We start from the raw sequence: 15,368 nt of genomic DNA on the forward strand, positions 1-15,368 counted from the left end.
ACAGCCTTAATTCGAAACCCAAAAATGATGAGCTGGTTTGAACGTGAATGGAAGCAGTGTGAAAATGGCAGTCGGTGAGGTAGCTGCAGCGTGTTTATAAGTAAGACGCAGTAAGCCGTGACCCTGAGGACGCATAACAGCCCCACAGGGTGATCCGTCGCTTTCGCGCCTCTACGAAAGAGTAAATATTTTACGTGGTGGCAGTATGTACTTATTGCAACAAAACGTTCAGTGTAACAAGTGTTCAAATTTCATTGGTCACAGAGTTACATCTGATGGAATGAACCCAAGCGAATACTCACGGAAGGAGCTAACCAAGATATAAGTTCAAAGTTGAAATTTCCTGGACTGATACTCGAGTTCAGGGTCTTTTCCTTTCAGACAAGTAAGTTACAAATTTTTTTTTTTCAAGTAAGTTAGTAGACTTATACGGCCCTAACACCAGTGTACCAAATTTACATGTCGTTTGACTAGGGCCTCCCGTCGGGTAGACCGTTCGAAAATGGTTCAAATGGCTCCGAGCAATATGGGATTTAACTTCTGAGGTCATCAGTCCCCTAGAACTTAGAACTACGTAAACCTAACTAACCTAAGGACATCACACACATCCATGCCCTAGGCTGGATTCGAACCTGCGAACGTAGTGGTCGCGCGGTTGTAGACTGAAGCGCGTAGAACCGCTCGGCCACCCTGGCCGGCGTAGACCGTTCGCCAGGTGCAAGTCTTTCGATCTGACGCCACTTCGGCGACTTGCGCTTCGATGGGGATGAAATGATAATAATTAGGACAACACAACACCCAATCCCTGAGCGGAGAAAATCTCAGACCCAGCCAAGAATCGAACCAGAGCCCTTTTTTTCATTTTGTTCTGTGCTGTTCTTTGTGTTTGTTCTGGGCGGACATCACATGACATCTGTTCAAGTTGATCTTTGATTGCTTAGTTTTTTTTTTTTTTTTTTTTTATTATAGAGGGCCACCACCTCTCTCACCGAACACGCTCAGCTACTGTGCCCTTAGCATTGACATTCTGTTGCGCTGACCACTCAGCTACCCTTTTTTGTCGCATTTTGTTATACATTGTTCGTTGAATTTGATCGTTGCGGACGTCCAATGACACTCGTTCAGTTTGTTCGATGATCCGTTTACTCAGTTTTTTTTATTACAGAGGCTAAATGGCTCTGAGCACTATGGGACTTAACATCTGAGGCCATTAGTCCCCTAGAACTCAGAACTAATTAAACCTAACTAACCTAAGGACATCACACACATCCATGTCCGTGGCAGGGTTCGAACCTGCGGTCGCGCGGTTCCAGAATGTAGCGCCTAGAACCGCTTGGCCACAGCGGACGGCCTATTACAGAGGGTAGCTAACCCTCTGAGCGAACACGCTGAGCTACCGTGCCGGCTACCAGGGGAGGACAGTAAACGTAATAAAACTACAGTACAAAACGTAAGTTGTTTGACATCGTTGAATTTGTTTAGTAAACAATATAAAGCAGAACACAACCAAACTGAGCTGTCTTTCCTTTACTACAAGACAAGAATGGCGACTGTTCGAAGACACCGACAGACCTACCGAAACACGACCTACGTTCCGTGCTCACAGCTTTACTTCCGTCACTACCTTATCTTCTACCTTTCGAACTACACAGAAATTCTGCTGCGAAACGTGCAGGACAAGCGCTCCTCTTAGAAAGGATATTGCAGAAACTTGGTATGGTCACAGCCTGGGGTATCTTTCTAGAATGAATTTTTCATTCTGCAGCGGAGTGTGTGCAACGATATGAAACGTCCTTGCAGATTAAAACAGTGCGCCGGACCTAGACTCGATATCGGGACCTTTGCTTTTCACTGGCCAGTGCTAGCCCAGTAATTTAGCAGATGAACCGCTGTCAACTTTTGAAGTTAGAGACGAGGTACTGGCAGAAGTACAGCTGTGAGGACAGGTCGTGAGTCGTGAGTGGTTATATCGGTCGGCAGAGCACTTGCCCACGAAAGGCAAAGGCCTCAAGTTTCGACATATTCTCTTTATTTAGGTCTCTTATGTATCTATCAAATTCTTAATGATATTAAATTGTAAGCCATATTATAACCATAAAGTGTTTTATTTGCATTGCCTCTATGATAAATTTCCGTGTCACCTTTTCCACAAATATATGGACCTCCCAACTGTAAAGCGAAGTCCTTTAAAAACCAAAATACGCTAAAGGTTCTATTACAAACTAGGAACAGTGCAGACTTTCAACCTACAATCATACATGTGTATCCTATAAAAGTTTGTGTGATAGTAGCATAAAATTATATAAAAAAAGAATAAACTACCATGTGACTATTCATATTTTCTACTATCCAGACTTCGGCTTTCATGCCATTATCACGCACAGTGCTAAAGGTCATTAGATCATTATTGATATTTGTCATAAAGTAGAAAAGATAAACATAACAATACATAGTAAGATGGCGGTTTACTCTTTTAAAAAGCACCGCATGACTGTGGCTCAGTTCCATCCAAAAATACAATTATTTGTTGTTGACGTTAATCAACAACAAAAATAATATACACTGTAGGAAAAAGTCAGCAAACGTAACTCGAAAACTTCGAAAAGTAACAGAAAAACATTCGAAAAACTAACAAAAGGAAAAAACAGCCTAAAACCGAAAACAAAACGAACTCTGAACACCAAAAAGGTATTTAATGAGTATAAATAAAAGGAGAAAGTTTAAAAGGAAAAACTAAACCAAAAAGTAATGTAACATTTCTTAATAATCTTTGCTGTTTGTATGTTCAGCTTCATGATTGTTAAAAAAAACATGCGGTGTGAGTCGGGGTACACAGTTTTAGTCTGCCAGGAAGTTTTATATCATCGCACACTCCGCTGCTGAATGGAAATTTTATTCCGGAAGCTCGAAGTTGATTTCCATAAATTCCACTTTCGGATTCAGTAAATTTTCGAGTTTTCCAGCCAACATCACGTGCAACTCTTCTGATTTCGTCTCGGCGTTCTCTTACGAGGGTCGCCCTCTTCATAACGCGAATGGTCATTTTGTCTGTTGTATCGCCTTCCAACGACCCCAGCAGGCTAAACTGTAAGGGGTGAGGTCCGGGGACCTCCATCGTCGAGGAACGTGACCGTTTCTGCCGATCCATCTTCCGGAGAATGTTAAGTTTAGATGATGTGTCACCTGACGACTATAATGTGCAGGGGACCCGTCGCGTTGTAGCCAAAGCAACATCGCCCATTAATGCTGGAGGCTCGTTTACAAGGAAGTCTAGATAACGGTAAGACGGCGCGGTAACATAACAGGCCAACTCAACTGTCTACCGTACAACACCACACCCTGGAAGAGAAACGTTCGTGCAAATGTGTTGCCACAAAGGCGGCTGGGTTTTCATGTGATGTGAGTAACAAGCGTTGCTGATAACGCCAGGAGCTAAAGTGGCTTTACCATTAAACATTATCAATGGGAATAGCCGGCGATTTGCAATTAGCCAACAACAAGAGTCCAATCCTCCACGTTTATCTCCTTCTCTAAAATTGGTTCTTATTTCAAGGAAGTCCGTCTCGAAAATATTGAATCTGGTGTAAATGATAATGCATACCTCACTCCCGCCATACTGTTGTACGTAGAATTCCGATACCTGTAGAAATATTCGTGTGTTTGTTCACAGACTGCGTTCTAACAACTGAATAATTCTTTTTCTCCACTCGATGATTTGATAGCCTACAGCATTAGTTTTTTAGCCTGATTGCCGATTCAGTTGTATGGTATACTTTGTCTCTATACAGCTTGATACTCGTATGTTTCCTATACGTCTGTGTTTCACACATTCATCTGGTGTTGACCATTTTACTAACGTTCGCCCGTTAACGAATGACAACAGATGTCTTGGCGACGATGTTTAGGGGTTATCGCTATTATTTTTAGGCTATTGTGTGGTACTGAGTTCATAAGATACTTCTTACCTGCAAAAATAATATCTGACATGCTGCCCTTTACTTATATTTGGTTCACATTTTTACGCTTACCTGCCCTGATTCTGTTCTGATGGTTATAGCACTATGTCTATTTCATTGAATTAGTCATATTATGTAGTACTGAGAGCTTTGCTTTACGACGTTTGCCAGTTATTAGCCATCATGGCTGTTTTTCCAATACGGCTATTAATTTTTTATGTAATTCCCAACATTTTTATTGTTTCCTACCATGTTACGCTAGATATCTGACGCTGTTATAAAGAAATAAAGGTAAGAAAAGAAAAAAGGAAGAGAAAAAATATAGATCCCTGTCGCTTATAGCCCCACATATTCGTAGAAAATGAATACATAGGGCTAATGTTTGAACTAAATAGACAGTACTGTTTTATAGTTACCTCTGTTAGGTGACTAATGTTCTTGCTTTATATATGCATATCATGTTGTGCATTAACAGTACCTCTTTCATTGTAACCTGAATATTTCTCTTCATTACTAGTTTCTTTTACTTAAGTACATTAATATGTATCATATGTTTCAGTTAGGGTAACACAATGTGTGACGTCCTACAATGTGTTTGTCTGTTGTCTTGTAACTTTATTGTACAGGCCGGAAGATGACGTGATTGGAACGTCGAAACTATTTAAATAAATAAAACAACAGAAAAATAACGGCTGTTGACAGACTATTATTAAGTTTGAATAATATCTTGTCCTTCGTCCACACTCTGTTCATTTGCACGTTTAGAAGAAATATGACTATTGGCTACAGTATTAGTCTCGTGCGTAAACAGTATCGAATATGGCACTGTGCAATCAGGAAGTCGTCTACCGTTCTCTCGAAAACCAGCAGTAGTATTGCTATTACAAAACCCGTGCACAAACACCATATCGACATGCTCAGCCAGCATCTCGTGGTCGTGCGGTAGCGTTCTTGCTTCCCACGCCCGGGTTCCCGGGTTCGATACCCGGCGGGGTCAGGAATTTTCTGTGCCTCGTGATGGCTGGGTGTTGTGTGATGTCCTTAGTTAGATTTTAGTAGTTCTAAGTTCTAGGGGACTGATGCCAATAGATGCTAAGTCCCATAGTGCTCAGAGCCATTTGAACCATTTGAACCGTACCATCACGTTTCGGACTGTGACAAAGGGCGGACTGTAGCCTATTGCGATTGCGGTTTATCGTATCGCGACACTGCTGCTCGCGTTGGTCGAAATCCAATGACTGTTAGCAGAATATGGAATCGGTAGGTTCAGGAGGGTAATACGAAGCGCCACGCTGGATCCCAACGGCCTCGTTATCACTAACAGTCGAGATGACAGGCATCTTATCCGCACGGCTGTAGCGGATCGTGCAGCCACGCCTCGATCCCTGAGTCAACAGATGGGGACGTTTGTAAGACAATAACCGTCTGCACTAACAGTTCGACGACGTTTGCAGCAGCATGGACTATCAGCTCGGAGACCATGGCTGTGGTTACCCTTGACGCTGCATCACAGACAGGAGCGCCCTAGATGCTGTCCTCAACGACGAACCTGGGTGCACGAATGGCAAAATGTCATTTTTTCGGATGGATCCAGGTTCTGTTCACACCATTATGATGGTCGAATCCGTGGTTGGCAACATCGCGATGAACGCACATTGGAAGCGTGTATTCGTCATCGCCATACTGGCGTATCACCCACCGTGATGGTATGGGGTGTAATTGGTTACACGTCTCGGTCACCTCTTGTTCGCATTGACGGCACTTTGCACAGTGGACGTTACATTTCAGATTTGTTACGACCCGTGGCTCTATCCTTCATTCGATCCCTGCGAAACCCTACATTTCTGCCGGATAATGCACGACCGCATGTTGCAGGGCCTGTACGGGCCTTTCAGGATACAGAAAATGTTCGACTGCTGCCCTGGCCAGCACATTCTACAGATCTCTCATCAATTGAAAACGTCTTATAATTTGGGGTAACTCATTCCATTCACAAACGTAATTTTTGGCTGCGAAACGCGCGTTTCGGATAATAAGTGGTGTAAGTTCACAAAGTTCTGTGGGTGTTCTGACAGTAATGTCGTTTCTTGTTAACAATATGAGCGTATTCCCAAGAGTTATCAGCTTTCACTCAGTTAATACTAGGCAGAAATACAGTCTCAGATCGTACCTCCTCGGCCATTCTGCAGAAAGACGTGCAGTATTCTGATGCAAGATACTACAAGAATTCAAAAATCTTGGAAGTAATTCACACGCTCTCAAAGCTAATTTGAAAAGATTCCTCATGAGTCACTTCTTTTATTCTGTTGAGGAGTTCCTTGAAAAATTAAGCTACTTCCTGTGTTACGTTGTTGACTGCTTTTATTTAAACTTATAGCTTGCCATCTTCTTAGGATTCATAAACATCTTATTTTAAGTGGTATTACTTCTGTGTTGTAATTTCATGTACTGAGACGCTGAATATCCATGAAGATTTGGGCCTCAATTTGGTCCTACGCAACTAGACGTGTAAAATAAATATTTAAAAAAAAAGTATCGCACCAAGGCTGACAATGTCAGGATTATATAAAAGTGTTACTGTTGTTTACTGTCCTGTCAACATAAAGGTCTAAAGTGAGTACCGCACTACGTTAATTTGTAATCGTTCCGTCGAATGGGCAAGTAAACTTCCGCTGTAAAAGCTATTTTGTTTGTTAACAGGAAACAAATGGACACTTTCTGTTGACACCGATTGTCGCGCGAAACACGTGATGAACAGTATTTGTTTGGGCTAACTCCTGATAAACATCTGTAGAACGCAATTGAAAAGATCTGTCCGAACACCAGAGAAAATACGCCTGACAACTGTTGGGAGAGACACCCGCTTAACCGTAGGTGAACTGCGAAAAATGCAAGGGAATCCGGTACGTAACTTTTCACAAAACCTAGTAATTTTGTGTGTTACAATAGATTTTACCACCGGCGCATTTCTCGATCGTCCAGGCGCTTGCTTGCTATCATTGTCGTTACAAAACGGGGCTAAAGTGCGGTATTGAGCACCTCCTTCCAGAAACCTTGATTGTGGTGAAAGAGTGATATGCATCGTAGTCCGAGGTCTAGGTTAGGTTGAAAGTTGATAAGCTGGTTGTGAGTCGACGAAGTGAACGTATCTGACTACCAACTAACGATTTTGTTGACAGACTGACCTTTAACGTAGCCTAATTTTTTAAGTTCACGCCATATTTAAACGTACTTTGCTTATACAGTGTACTTTTCAACATAGAAAACTAAAACTGCAAGATAAATAGAGAGAACGTATGTTAGATAATCGGTAGGTCTCCGACGAGTATTTTGATTCATATTAAGGGCATATATCAAACGTAAGTTACGAAAAATTCTAGAGAAAGGAGGAAGGAAGGGTGAGGTCCACCACATAACTTGGACCAAATAAAAGGGTGATAAAGCGATTTAGACAGCATCATTCACAGAAGTTTTGCTATCGGCCCACTTTTCGATCGTCAATGAGCGTACTTTTAACATAGCACAATATCATTGTCGTTACAAAATGGTAGTGCCTAGCGTGGCATATGTACTACAGATAAACAAATGGAATTGCTATGTGTCATTCTTTTTCTCCTGATTCCTTGTTGTCAATATGCAGGGTGTTTCAAATGTCGGCGGCAGAAATTCAGCAATGGACTGCTCATTTAACAACAAGAAGAAATAAGTTTAGTAAACATGGGCTCCAAAATGCCTTTCTTAAGAGCTATGACCACTCCTTCAGCTTCGATACTGTGAAACAAATCTCTTCCATATCTGCATGTATACTCTGCAAGCCACCGTGAAGTGCATGGCAGAGAGTTCGTCCCACTTTATCATTTATTAGGGTTTCTTGCTGTTCCATTCATGTATGGAGCGCGGAAAGGATGATTGAATGCCTCTAATCGTATCCTCACGATTCCTCTGTGAGCGATACGTAGGGTGTTGTAGTACATCCCTAGAGTAACCATTTAAAGACGGGTCTTCAAACTTTGTTAATAGACTTTCTCAGGTTAGTTTACGTCTGTCTTCAAGAGCCTGTCATTTCAGTTCCTTCAGTATCTCTATGACACTCTCCCATGGATTAAACTAACCTGTGACAATTCGTGCTGTCCTCCGTATACTTCCAATATACCCCATTAGTCCTTGAGCAATATTGTAGAACCGCCCGCGTGTCTGACTTCTAAGCCTATGTGATCATTCCATTTCATATCGCTACAAAGTGTTACTACACCCAGTTATTCGAACGATTTGGCCGATTCCAAACACTGCACCATGTCGAAATCTTATCAAGATCTGAATATTTATGTTGCTTCTCTCAGATAGTTCTTCATTTTAGATAACTACATCACGTGCAAAAAACCTCATTTTGCTATTAACATTGTCTGCATGGTCATTAATATACGACATGAACAGCGAGGCTCCCAACACATTTCCCTGGGCCACTTACGAAGTTACTTCTACATCTGGCGATAACTGTCCATCCAAGATAACAAACTGTGTCCTCTCTACCAGAAAGTACCCAACAGAGCCACAAATTTCACTTGATACCTCATATGTTCGTATTTTTGACAATAATCGTAGATGCGGTACTGAGTCAAATGCTTTTCGGAAATCGAGAAACACTGCATTTACTGCGGATCTTTGCTTCCCATACATTAAAATCAAGTAGTACCGATCAAAACAAGAAAAAAAAATACCCAGTAAAGATGGTCTCTAAAGTACATACATTAAGAGCTATGAATACTTGTTGATCTTCGTTGCAGCCAAAGACATCTGCTCTATTGAACAAGTGCCCATAGCTCTTAAGGCCCATGTATACTGGTATTTTCTTTCCTTTAGTTTGTTCATTCTACTTCTTCGCACAACATGCGAAGCAAAGAGCTCGCAGTAGAAGAAATTTGTTTCACAGTATCGAAGACGAAGAGTTGCTCATAGTTATTAAGGCATGCGTTTTAGAACACATATTTACCATACTTTTACTCTTCTTATATGAGGAATCCAATCCTAAGGTTTCGCCTTCGAGTTTTGAAACACCCCTGTATGCCATCCCCATACTTCAAGATGGTCTTAAAAAAATAAACAGGCTTACTTATTGTTGTTAATGAAAATAGATGCGACAAACTTCAAGATGCTTCGCTTCTGTAAGGTTGCGAATCGATTTGTGGGGCCATTGAACCTCTGCGACAGCTCCACCTTTGCTCTGACTTGATTCTGTCCACCTTTCTTCAGAACCACTTTCTTCATTTCGTTAACCTTATCCAACATTCAAAATTCTAGGCAAGCATCTTGTAGTCACTTACAAACCATTCTCCGCCTATAAATTTTACAGTTCCCACAGCCTGATAAATCTCTCGATATTCCTCAGGTATGGCAGTAGTATTATTATAAACAACACTGTAACCTACCTCATACGACACAAGAACGAATTTTCGACTGCGCTCTTCTACATAATGCGTCCCACTTCGTCTTCCGCTCTGTTCGGTACGCTGCGCACTTTAGTTTTTGCTTTTTCCACACCTGAATCTGCCTTCTTTGTGCTTACGAGGCGGCTCAAAAATTTTAAATGTGGATCTCGGTTGAAGTATCTAAAACGAAATACGTCTCCTCGTACCATAAGCATAGATAGTAAAGCTCAATAGGAATGTGAAAACATGTATTTATGCTAACTTTCCGGCAAGAATAACATATCAGTCCAGCGACATTACAATTTTCACTTAAAATGATAATTCATAAAAAGGAATCAGGTGTTATTACTTCGAGAGCTTCCATTTCGCGCTGTCTTTTAGTTTTCGCAGCTATAATTCTCATTCTACTTCCTTTCGATCGTTCTCCCCCGGGTAAATAGCCCTTGGTCGTTAGTAAACAGTCATTGCACACGACATCACACTGTGACCTGCGAGCTGAAAACAGTGGGCGCAGCCAACAAAGGAGCGGGCTAAGAACGCAGGTTGGCAAACATGTCTTGAACAGCCGGCTGCGGTGTACACAATATTATGTGATCCGATTCACGTTTCTCAGCACTAAATCACCGCGGGAAAGAATACGAAATGACGCGATCTGATTCAACAGTGTTAAAGAGCACACCACAATTGGAGGGAAAACGCATCAAACTGTAGTTTGACCTCGGCTGCATTTAACACGTTTTTAAATGGTACTCCGCACGTACAGGGTGTTTCACAATTCGTGTTACACATTTCTAGAGGCTGCAGAGGGGACTTAGTAGATCATGTTTTACAAAGAAACCCATGTCCGGAAACATCATCGAACGACGCTACGGATCGTCAAAGCTGTAGGCGCCGACTTTCTTAGGATGATGGAGAAGGATAAATGTATCACTTTGAGGTTAGAGTCGCTGTACCGGAAACTAACAAGTCGAAATTTATAAGAGAAATCTATTCTGATATCTCTCACAGTGGAATACATGTACCAACACTGTTTATTTCCGCCAATGATCCCAAAACTTTTAGTCCTTAGATTGCCGGCTTAGGTCAACAATGAACATCTTTACATGCGTTCTTGTCCCTAAATAATAAAGTCATAACGCCATCGTCACAAAATGTACACAAAATCAGCGTAGCATCGTCGCACATATTTACTGGTGGAAACAGTGCCTCAGTTCTGGCAGAGAGAAGCATATGTGCAAAGTTGCTATGGTGATTCTGCGTATATTTAATGACGATATAACTATGGCTTTATTATTCTAGGACAGGTTTTGGCCGGCCGGTGTGGCCGTGCGGTTCTAGGCGCTTCAGTCTGGAACTGTGTGATCGCTACGGTCACAGGTTCGCATCCTGCCTCGGGCATGGATGTGTGTGATGTCCTTAGGTAAGTTAGGTTTAAGTAGTTCTAAGTTCTAGAAGACTGATGACCTCAGAAGTTAAGTCGCATAGTGCTCAGAGCCATTTGACCCATATTGACAAGTTATGAAACAGATCTGAAGATGGTCATTGCTGACTAGAATCGGCAGTCTAAGTAGCAAAAGTTTCGTGATTATTCGCGGAAATAAAATAAATTCAACCCAAATTTCCTGAATCACTTTTCTTAATCCACGACAATGCCGAAACTTGTGATACTGGTACTGTTGTTGCTAAGATTATCGCGTAGGTAACTTTCAGAGATGGTAGTATGGAGCAAAACAAGAAAAAAATATCCAGTAAATATGGGCTCTAAAATGCACACCTTTAGAGCTATGAGGACTTGTTCAATACAGGAAATGTATTTTACAATAGCGAAGATGAACAAGTGCTCATAGTCAATAAAATTCATCTGCGGTTTAGGCCCAACTGTCAATTATAAAAGTCCGACGTTTCCGCAACCATTGCAGTTAGCAAGACACACTGAGGGAGGCGTCTTGCAATAGTCGCCGAAATGTTGGAATTGTATAACTGACAATGCGGCCTCAAACCGAGGAGAATTTTTCTGTGACAACGGCGTTTACAAGTGCTCATAGGTTTGAAGATACACATTTTAAAGCCACTAATTACTGAATATTTTTTCCTTGTTTTTTCCCATGCTACCAACTCTGGAAGTTGTCTACCCTGCATGTGTACCCTGCAATCTTAGCAACAATAGTACCAGTACATGTATTCCGCTGTCAGAGGTATCAGAACGGTTTCCGGCTTACAACTTTCGACCCGTTCGTTTCCGGTGTAGGGATCCTTACCTCCGATTGATACATTTATAGTTCTCCATCATCCTAGAAAGTTCCTAACATCATCACGGAATCGCCCTGTATATACATACATACACAGTCGCCGGCGCTCATAGCTTTGACCCTTTGAAGCGTCATTGGATGACGTTTCTGGACATGGGTTCCTACGTGAAACTTGATCTACTAGCAAGAAAAACTTCCCATCGTACCCCTCTCAGTGGTAAGATGGCCCGGTGGACCGTCCGTGAAAAATTGAACACAGAACAAGCATGAAGACAGGAAGAAGGTGTACGGAACTGTTAAGAAAGAAGAAAATAGACAGTGAACCGTCCAAGACATGCAACATCGACCAGAGTTCGTCAGCCAAGGCATTGTGCATAGGTGGGTCTATGTTGTAATGCGAAAGTGAAAATCTATCTCGAGTCCTGTTTTTTTCCGCAAAATTATAAAATGCCCGTCCAGTCACTGACGTGTCTATTCGCTGTATTCAAATTTCTGTCTGTGTTGTGGTGTAACGTCCGTTTGCAACAGCGATGTGTAAGGAAGGGGTCTCTAGACGTAAATACATCCTTTTACGGAAGTACCACATGTTATGTCTGTTCAAATGGTTCAAATGACTCTGAGCACTATGCGACTTAACTTTTAAGGTCATCAGTCGCCTAGAACTTAGTGCTAATTAAACCTAACTAACCTATGGACATCACACACATCCAAGCCCGAGGCAGGATTCGAACCCGCGACCGTAGCGGTCACTCGGCTCCAGTCTGTAGCGCCTGGAACCGCACGGCCACTCCGGCCGGCTTTATGACTGTTGCGTTCTCTTTTGGAAGTTTTGACTCCTCAATTCCTTTATTGTAACTAAGTTAATACCCGTTTATTTGTTCATTTCTGTGGGAGGTCTGCTCCTGTTCTCACTGTTCATCCCATTTACTTGCCACCGTAATACGTTCTTTAAACTAAATCCCGCCCGAACCAGCCACGAAGGCCCAACGGCACCGACCGGTCGCCGTGTCATCCTCAGACCACAGACGTCACTGGGTGCGGATATGGAGGGTCATGTGGTCAACACACCGCATTCCCGGTTGTTCTCAGTTTCCGAAACCGGAGCCGCTATTTCTCAGGCAAGTAGCTCCTCACTTTGCCTCACAAAGGCTGAGTGCACCTCGCTTGCCAACAGGGCTCGGCAGACCGGATGGTCACCCATCCAAGTGCTAGCCCAGCCCGACAGCGCTTAAGTTCTGTGATCTGACGGGAACCTGCGTTGCCACTGCGGCAAGGCCGTTGGCGTAATATATTCTTACCTCTTATCTCAATTCTCTAACCACTGTATAGTACAACAACTACCAAGACTACAGAAGGAGAACAGATAGGACGGAAAGTTCGTAATATTGTGAAAAAAAAGAGGCACGAGGAAGCGTTGAACACGAATCTCCCACTCTGCATTCCAGCACCGTGGCGACACTGTGGCTTCCCCCTCGAAACTGCGAATCTTGAACTGAACTCTACACTGTTTCTATTTTGCTTCTTTCTTCACAATTTCGTACACCTTCTTCCTGTTTTCATGCTTGATCTGTGTTCGGATTTTGACGCGCTATCAACTGGTCCACGGCTGCAAAATACTAACACGAATTCTTTACAGGCGAATGGAAAAACTGGTAGAAGCCGAACTCGGGAAGATCAGTTTGGATTCCGTAGAAATGTTGGAACACTTGAGGCAATACCGACCTTACGACTTAAGTTAGATTAAGGAAAGGCAAATCTACGTTTCTAGCATTTGTAGACTTACAGGCAGCTTTTGACAATGTTGACTGGAATATTCTCTTTCAAATTCTGAAGGTGGCAGGGGTAAAATACAGGGAGCGAAAGGCTATTTACAATTTGTATAGGAACCAGATGGCAGTTATAAAAGTCGAGGGGCATGAAAGGGAAGTAGTGGTTGGGAATGGAGTGAGAAAGGGTTGTAGCCTCTCCTCGATGTTATTCTATCTGTATATTGAGCAAGCACTAAAGGAAAGAAAAGAAAAATTCGGAGTAGGTATTAAAATCCGTGGAGAAGAAACAAAAACTTTGAGGTTCGCCGACGACATTGTAATTGTGTCAGAGACAGCAAAGGACCTGGAAGAGCAGCTGAACGGAATGGACAGTGTCTTGAAAGGAGGATATAAGATGAATATCAACAAAAGCAAAACGAGGATAATGGAATGTAGGCGAATTAAATTGAGTGATGCTGTGGGAATTATACTAGGAAATCAGACGCTTAAAGTAGCAAATGAGTTTTGATATTTGAGGACCAAAATAACTGATGATTGTCGAAGTAGAGAGGATATAAAATGTAGACTGGCAATGGCAAGGAAAGCATTTCTGAAGAAGAGAAATTTGTTAACATCGAGTATAGATTAAAGTGTCAGGCAGTCATTTCTGAAAGGATTTGTATGGAGTGTAGCCATGTATCGAAGTGAAACATGCACGATAAATAGTTTGGACAAGAAGAGAATAGAAGCTTTCGAAAGGTGGTGCTACAGAAGAATGAGGAAGATTAGATGGGTAGATCACATAACTAACGATAAGGTATTGAATAGGATTGGGGAGAAGAGAAGTTTGTTGCACAACTTGACAAGAAGAAGGGATCGGTTGGTAGGACATGTTCTGAGGCGTCAAGGGATCACCAATTTAGTATTGGAGGGCAGTGTGGAGGGTAAAAATCGTAGAGGGAGACCAAGAGATGAATTCACTACACAGATTCAGAAGGATGTAGGTTGCAGTAGGTACTGGGAGATGAAGAAGCTTGCACAGGATAGAGTAGCATGGAGAGCTGCATCATAACAGTCTCTGGGCTGAAGGCCACAATAACAAAAGCATAGAACCACAAGTAAACAGTAGCAGCAATCCACTCTTGTCTACATACCATCCACTGGGCCATTTTTCCACTAAATCTGAGAAAGGCGCTGTGGAGAGTTTACTTTCAAGGCCCGTCACAGTGTGTAGCATGAATTGTCAAACACCCTGTAGAGGTCCTGCTATTCCTAGTGAGCACACAGTGACGTAAAGTATTGTTCTGCTGGGAAAAAAAAACCTACTGTCACTTTAAGGTTTAAAACCCACTGGAATGTCGACGATGGCACACGAGGTAAAATGCGGCGGTAGCGCAGTGAAGATATCAACAGTTTCGACTCACCGAGCACGACGAAATTGGCGGGGGGGAAAATGAAGAGGCGCAGCGCGAGTGTCTTCGTGGTCCGTAGACAGCTTCTTCAGGGCGGTGGGGATTGCAGAGGACGCTTCAGCGGATGCCGGCTGCAGTCATATTGGCGTCTCGCGCGCACACGCACGGGAGTTCTCGGCCGGCGGAAGGCCGGCAGCGGCGCGGTGAACACGGCACACGCATGCACGCAGTCGCGGACGAGCGAGACGCGCTCGGACAGGTGTTGGTGGCGACACTGAAGCGAGACTCTGTTGACAGCGCCGCGCGCGGACGACTCCGCCCCACTCAGCCGAAGGAGGCGTCCGAGTCGCAGGTAAGCCAGCTGCCCCTGCCCGGCTGCTACCGTGCCACGCTCTCGGCCCGCGGCCGGCTCGAGTCACACCAGGCCACGGCAGATAACGCGGGGGTGGCGGACGCTGCGGAACCGTAAGCTGTTCCGCAGACGGCGCCGGCAGCTCGCCGTGCATTCCTGCACTCACGTCAGCGGCCACCGCGCAGGTAGGCCAGCTAACCTACAGCACGTCCCACCGCCAGGGAA

At 43.3% G+C, this 15,368-nt stretch overlaps 1 protein-coding gene across 2 annotated transcripts in view; it reads right to left on the reverse strand.

Moving 5' to 3' along the window:
* The window catches only part of LOC126293536 (alpha-protein kinase 1-like), a 310,049-nt gene extending 294,918 nt beyond the window's left edge, over nt 1-15,131 (reverse strand). The window contains exon 1 of one of the 2 annotated variants that reach the window (XM_049986804.1): nt 14,804-15,131. The gene's annotated coding sequence lies outside the window, so the exon portion shown is untranslated. The remainder of the gene's footprint in view (nt 1-14,803) is intronic. The other variant, XM_049986805.1, reaches the window with a different exon arrangement.
* Nucleotides 15,132-15,368: the final 237 nt, after the last annotated feature.

This window comes from Schistocerca gregaria, chromosome 10 (genome assembly GCF_023897955.1).
Source record: "Schistocerca gregaria isolate iqSchGreg1 chromosome 10, iqSchGreg1.2, whole genome shotgun sequence".
Taxonomy (NCBI): domain Eukaryota; kingdom Metazoa; phylum Arthropoda; class Insecta; order Orthoptera; family Acrididae; genus Schistocerca; species Schistocerca gregaria.